Below are 8,034 nucleotides of genomic sequence, written 5' to 3'. Positions count from 1 at the left end.
CAGGGAGGGGGGGAGGAAAATAGTTTAGAGACAACATCGTCTGCCATGGTTTTGCATGAGTGTGTTCCGCTCTGTCACAATTTATCAGGTCTGGAGAGATGATAAACGGTAGCTTTTGCTACATATGTTTAAGAAGTATAGGTGTCAGTTTCATCCTACATCCTTAGTGACCCATGCTCCAAAAAAACATCACTCATTTTTAGGTTCATACATAGTTGTATTTTGGGTTTCTCGTAATACAGAAAAGTATGGCGCACCTTTGCAAAGGTATCTCAAGCCGTCGGTGGAGACACTCAGATTGGGGACGGTATATTTTAATGAGCCTGCTTGTGACACAGAAAGGGGAGCCAAATGTGAATTGCTTGTTGAATCAAATGTTTTCTTAACTAGGCAGCACATAAATAATTGACTGGGTTGTCTTATTTCACAGTTTGTGGGCTGGTAGGCACTCCAGATACCCAAATGTATGTACACCAGCACTGAAAAAGTGAGTTTTCCAAGATATCATGTAAGTAATATCATGGTTATGGTTAACACAAGGTAGATTTCTCATCAATGGTTTTCACCTTGAGAATTTAAGTCTGATGTTTCGTTCCAAAATGGCAACCAAAATGACGCCTTGGCATGTCTCACTCTTCTCTCTTTATATTTTTTCATTTCCTGTCAATGAGCCTTGTTGGAAAAGTATCAACATCTTTGCACTGCTGATACCAAACGTGTCCATCGCACCCTTCCACAGTGTTTTTTGATAATTTGCTGTTTTGAAGCACAACTTACTGCACATACGTCAGTATTGTTGAAATGTAGTAGAGAGCTTTTGAGATATGATGTTTTATCATTTTATTTTTATATTGTCCAATATGCTTTCAACAGGCAAGCATCTTTTTAAACTATCCTTTCACCAATTTACTTTTGGCACACCAAAACTTGCTTCGCTTTAGCTATTGGTTCCACTGTTGCTGGTGTGTGTGTGTGCGTGTGTGTGTATTTGTGCATGTGTGGTGACATCTCTTGTTTTGGGTTCATGTACAGGATTCAGGAGGAGATGGACAGGCAAAGTAGATGAAATGTGCAAGCAGCCAAAAGAGCCAACCAAGAGATGTAAGCTGCTTTTTGTTTTGCACAGAAAAAATCATTAGCTACAAGGACACACACACACACACACACACACGCACACACACACACATTGACATAATGCACTCCCTAACCCGTTACCCTTACCTTAACCATCACAACAAAATGCCTAACCCTTTCCCTAACTCTATCCAAGTCAGGCCTTGGAAGGAAGTGAGGATCGACCAAAATGGCTTCACTTTTCAAAGATGTCCTCAATCTGAAGGACTACAAGTCAAATTGGCCCTCCCGAAGATAGAAGTACAAGTGTACACACACGCATACACACTAAAAAAGACTTGCCTCACTGCTTTGTCGCTTCTTTAACCGGTCAAGCATGGTAGTTGAGAGGCTTACCAGCAGCAGTGTTTCTCTCTCTCTCTCTCGCTGTTTCTTGATTCAAGGATTGAGAAATGTTCCAGTTTTTAATCATGGGCATACAGGATTCACACAACAATTAATCTAACGGATATAATTTAAGATAACATGTATCCATGGTGTTGAATCCTGAATATTGTGTGTACGTGTATTTTGTGTTGTTCTTTATTGAGGATTATGAAGGTGAAGTAAGATTTCCTGAGGAGGTTGAAACTGAATAAACCGGCAGCGAAGAGATTCAGCTCCCTACGCTACAATACACATGAGGTGATGCTTGTTATTTTGTCATTTCTCTGGCATAATCCCATTTTGCATGCTCATGTTATTATAAATGTACAGTGATATCCTTCTAAAGGTCATCAGTGGATTTGTTTGGATCCTGTAATAACCAATGGGACGTAAACACAGCTTAGAGGAGTAAGAACATTCAGACTTTATTTTTCTCATGCTGTGAACTTGTTTTAAATGTTTTAAATGTAGCAAATTTAATGAGAAAAACAGTAAGAGAAATGCATTTCCTATGAACACCACCTTTAATAATCAACATTGTTTTCCTTGAAATAAAAATCATTAATTGTGTATAATGGTGTGTGAACAAAGTAAAAAGTGATCTCTGAGGAGGGGTCCTGCAGAGGGAGCACTATCTGTTCTCCCTAAAATGGATAATGGAAATGTACGACAGGTTGAAGTGCTGCGTTAGTATGGATAGAATGAGCACACAGCCCCAGCCACGGGCTGTCATTTGAACCATTATTAGACCAATTATAATGCTAGATGGGAAAGGGGAAGAGCGATTGGGAAAGGCAGCGAAGGTGAAAAACAAACGTGACACCTCAGGGAATTCATTTGCAAAAATTGCATAATCACAAAGTACATTTTCAGAACTTCACAGACTTACTGTGGCAGATAATGTATGGCAATAGAGAGCAGGATCTGCAAAAGGTGTGAGTTCATTTTTGAAGATAATAAATACAGACTTTCATTGTGGGCCTGAAGAAGATCTTATAGATCGAAATATTGCCTTTATAAGAGAAATAAACCATTCATTTGGAGCCTAACGGTATGCAGACCTCCTTCGTGCCCTGAGATTCGTTCTGTAACACTTCCATTCCATGGATCTTTTCATCAGGAGTCAGTTCTACCAGTTGTTCGTAACCATTAACATTACAGTCGTTAGTGCAAGTCCAGTAGAGGGATATCACTCAATACTCATTGATTGGTTTGATTAACTCAGATTCTTCGTATTTGCTTTAGTTTGGAAGGTAATTTTGCAGAGGATGAGTAATGATGATTACAATGCCCAATAAGTATTTTGCGGCACACGTCAGCATGTGGGTTTTGTTGTTTCAAGAGAGACCTGGGAACTTATCCTTCTAAACCATAGGCCTCTGGCTCAGGCCCCTGCTCAAAAAGGACATGCCCAAGACGAACAATGTATCTCTACAAGGTCTATTTGAATACTCTTTTTATGGTAATAAAGTTAACACTTTCTGCAGAGGTGTAAGCATCAGTATATATGTTACTGGGTATTATGATGATAAAAAGGAGATGGAACACCGCCTTACAAAACTGTACTCTTTTAGAGTGAATGTTTCTTTGCAATAATGCAGTTGCTGCCCAAAACCTCTAATGGACCATATCACATTATCTGAACAACCTGTACAGACTGATACTAATAAAGTGAAGCAGAGCAAAGATGGAGAGGTTTAAGTAGAGCCATGTTTTGGTGGAATCTCAAATTGGCCATTTGGGTACATTTGGGTACCATCTAAGCCTTTTGATATTTTCTCCGGCAACTGTAAAACTCTTAATTTTATTTACAAGGTAAGTACTGTTGAATGCAGTTTTGATTCAACAGGGACATTCTACTTTATCATAACATTGCACCATGAACTTTTATATATCCGGTGCATTGTGAGACAGAATAGCCACAAAGGCATACTGGCTTGCATACTGCAAAATGCGACCAGATGCAGTCGGCCATCCTGGTATTTCTGGCATACTGCATTTGACATGACAAGTATAGAGACATATTAAATAACTGTACTAAATAGTATGGTAGTATGTGTATAGGAGTATACACAATGAGGCTGTAAAGGCAAACTAGTAGGTGTGATGAATTGTGGTAACCACAGACCTTTTGCAGTATTCTAACCAAAACAACATTGAGTTCGAGACACAGGTTTTAAGATTCATTCATTAAGGAGTACCAATCTCAAGCCTGCTAAACGGGGCGGGGTTCAGTGTTAAATGTTTAATCCCAACCACCATGATTTGATTGGTTTAACCCTGAAATTGGGAAGGGGTTAAACATTTCAATGTTTTGGACTTAGGTTTGATGTTAGCTGACAATCTCATAGGGTAGTAGAAGTAGTAAAATTGCTTGTACCTCTATGGAGCATGCACCTTTAGTGTGTTTTTGCTATGTGCTCATTTAGTTGTTTGGTGTTGGTAGTGTGTTTAGTTTTGGTAAACATGGTGGTCATGAGGTTTTAGTCCAGCCTCTTCCAGTTATGTGGTATGCCGGATGAATATGTCGCTTCACACACACACGTTTAGAGATGAATTCACAAATGAATGTGAAACTTTCTCTTTGAAACAGAATGACTCATGTTCAAAGTTCAAATACTAAGCTTCTGAGGACTGTTTTCAAGCCACTTCAAAACATGGATGTAGGTTTTTCACCAGCTGCCAAAATGCACGTTATAAATAGGAGACAGACACGACGTGATGAAAACAATTTTTGTTAAATCCAGTAATATCATACAAAAAGTATTTATTGACATCATTATATCAAAATATGTACAAATGCAGACATCTCCTCTGGTATTTCAATGTATGCCTTCGTGGTGCTGGACATCCTCCATTCTAATCATCAGCTCTGTGTGGGCTGCCATTGTGTTTATATCGGATTAACAATTGTCTGTTCACGTGATTTCACTCCAGAGTATACTCGTTCTCGTGTGACATCTGCCACGGCCATTTCTCTCTTTGAAATGCAGCCAGACCCTCTTGAAATAAGGGCCTCCTATAAAAGCTCAGAAAAAAAGAGATGTAGAGCATTTGGCTGCCTCAATTTCCTTTTCTCCTGTGGTTATTTTTGGAAACAAACAGTAAAACTCTGGAATCTGGCACAGCACAAAACAAACAAGAACGCACTGACATTTGAAATCCTGAAAAAATGTAAAACTTGAGCATCACCTCACTGAACTTGATCTTGTTCTGTTAGCTCAGGTTACTGTTTGTATCAATATTGTTAGTCAGCCCAATAGTTATTTTGTCCAATTTGAAGTAAAAAACACACATGCTATAATACACTAATATATTCAGTAAGACTGTAGTACACTGGGTCTGGCAAAGAATGCCATTCATCCTTTAATCAAACAATATTTCAATTATTTGAATAGATTGTTGGCTCTGCCTAAATGTTCTGCCTGAATCGATTAGAACCGTCCAGGAGTCCAATGTCAATTCAGAAATACGTCACTGCACATTAACATTGCTTCCAAAACTTGGCCTATAGTGTGACATTTTAATACCTGGGTTCAACAATGATGGATTATGCGTTTGTCTATGATAACCTTTATTATGCTAATAGGACAGGTTTGCCTGTCTCTAGATTGCCTGATATATTGTGACATGACCGGCACAGCGGATTGGAATGGAAAGACACAAATATTTCCCGTCAGTATTGAAATATACTTCATATATATACACCTGTGTGTATGTATAAACGATTAGGCTACGATAGCTAATATGTGCTCACGTTAGTTGTCACCTTAATAATTCTGACATTTTTCAGTGTGATGGAGAGCAGACAGACACCAGTGTGGCCACGCATAGCAGAGGCAGCCTCCTTTTGTCGCTGAGCACTTGGGATTGGTACCGATTGAAGGGAAGTTTTTTTCCATAACTACTCCATACAACTTGATTACTGACCAACATCACTTTACTATTGGCCCACTAGCCTTTTTAAAATGGCAACCAAACATCAGGCATCTTCCACAGGGATAAACAAAACATTGATTTTGTCCCTGTCAACATTTTTTAGAATGATTCATTCATAATTTTAATGTATTTTTTCAGATAAAAGCTATTATTTTATTCGGCAGCTTTCTAAAAACTCTGTGGATGTTTTCTTTAATGATTTGTCTACATACAAATGCTGACAATATGACCTTTAAAACTCAACAGTAGAATTGTGCTTGTTAGCACCACAACTTGTATTTATTATTTAGATAATGTAACTACAGTTAGAAGTCACAAGCCATTTGAAATGGGCCTTGCTACAAAATCATACTTCTAAAAAGCATAGCATATAACTGCTGCAGTTCTCATTTTGTCTGTGATTGTAGTTGGTGGAAACACTCGTGCATCATTTTTGAGAACGGGACCTTTCTGGTGTGTAGCATCCCAGCCGCAAGTTGCTGCATGTGCTGAAGGATTGATGAGAGCATCACCACCACCATACAGCTAATTAAAATGATAGAAAACCAGTCCCAGTGAAATATTAAATATTAACTTGACTGTGACATTCAATATCTATCATTTGATAGACACTGCAATTAAGATAAGGAGGTTTAAATGCATGAGCACTTCTATTTCAAACATTTGTGCCAAAGCTGCTTTTGCACAGTTATTTTTTTTAAATAACTGTCTAATCTAAGTCAGTGTTGAAGGTGTGTGCTTTGTTATCATTTAAGTGAACTTGTGCTGTATCAGTTTGTATTTTAATTAAGCTACATGCTTTTTGATCCAGTCCTGGGCATGTAGGCAAATTATGTAACTTGTCAAAGTCAAACCATTTCAAAAATTGAAGCCACATCACCCGTCATATTCTTCTTAGTGTCAAAATGTTTTTAAACTAGACATGTTGGATCCTTGTATAATCAAGGCTATTTATCAAGGCAACTAATCAGAAAACCACTTCAAAGCTGCATCAGCTTGGATTCTCTCATACAAAGGCATAGGTTTCATTTCAACATTGGGGGAACACATGTAAATAAATAAATACAATTTACGTAATACAATAATTTTCATTAATTTATAACCTGCACTTTTAATAGCTCATTTCTGTTTCAGAGAAAAAGTGTCCTCATGTTTAAACCAGGCTGCGCACATCATGTTATAGTCTTTATAGTCTTTGGTGGTAAAAATCTTATGATAGAATTGTGAACATGTGCAGTTGAATGTAGAAATAAACTGGCATTAAAAAACAGGCACACGCAAACACCCCCAAAGAACACCAACTTCAAAAATATTGCTTCCAGCACCCACCGATGAACAAAAGGGGGGGGGGACAACGTAATTTGTTATTTGATTTGAAGTTGAATGTCGCCCAACATGTTATTATTTATTTATTTAATTACCCGGACTCCCTACTGGTTACTACCAAGGTAAAAACTACTCTTCATGGGGTCCAACACTACATAACAATGTAAAAACAAATATGTAATTTTTAATCCAAAGCAAAAAGGAAACAAGCAAAATACACCCAAAACAATAAATCAAGCTCTCTCGTATACAGCATCTTGGGCCCTGTCCATGAAGAACATCTGGATAAATCTATTCCATTTGGTTTCAGCTGGAACAGAGGTAATAAAACAGTGAGAAAGACACTCGTGAGTTAGATGGACCACAGCCTTTGTCTGAGCTGCCAATCGTTTCTCTTTTTCGTCTGTAACCTTTAGAGAGGATGTGACATTAGTGTCTTCAGATATGATTTAAGACAAATATGGTCTTTGACATTCATCAGTAGCTTCGCGGCTCCTCGCTCATCTCTCATTGGTTCCCTCTCATAGTCTCATCCATCTCTGATTTCCAGCCTTTCACTTTCGCACTCCCTCCATCTCTGTCTTCCTCCCATGTTCCTCCTCCCTCCTGCCTGTCAGCCACCTGAGGGCAGAGCAAGGGAGTGGAAGAAATACAATCTGAGTTTGGTGCTGAAATAGAGAGAGAGAGAGAGAGAGAGAGAGAGAGAGAGAGAGAGAGAGAGAGAGAGAAGGTGTAGAATAATTGTAGCTTCTATTTAAAATGGCAAAACAACAGGTGATCATTAACTCTTCGCCAAAGTCTGCTGACCTGAGGGGACAGTTCGTTAGAAACCCTTTGTATGACAGGCTGAGTAATTCCACCTTTCCCCAAATATCTAGGTCCCGTGTGACATCAGATTAATGACCGCTATGGAGAAATTTAAACCAGTGTTTCTGAACGATCTCTGCTCCGTTGTGGCCTAACAATAGGAGCTGCTGATATGAGTCAGTCAATACTATTCCCCTTGGGAGGGAGTCAGAAATAGTAGTGCAGAAATAATGAGTAGGTGTCTTTTTTAAAAGGGAAACTTTCACCTTCCTTTTTTAAAATTTACCAATACAGGGAAAAAGTTCAGAGAGAACAGGGGGAGTACAATGGAGCACATTACAGGAATGGGTGGCAAGAATATATATATGTTGCCCCCAGGCCCACACAGCGAGACTTGCCAAGTATGATACACACACCTCCAGGGTGCTCTTGCACTACTTGGGGGGGGGGGGGGGGGGGGGG

The sequence above is a fragment of the Anarrhichthys ocellatus genome, unplaced genomic scaffold, assembly GCF_004355925.1.
Source record: "Anarrhichthys ocellatus isolate YVR2014 unplaced genomic scaffold, GSC_Weel_1.0 scaffold46, whole genome shotgun sequence".
NCBI lineage: Eukaryota > Metazoa > Chordata > Actinopteri > Perciformes > Anarhichadidae > Anarrhichthys > Anarrhichthys ocellatus.
This window is presented reverse-complemented; position numbering follows the sequence as displayed.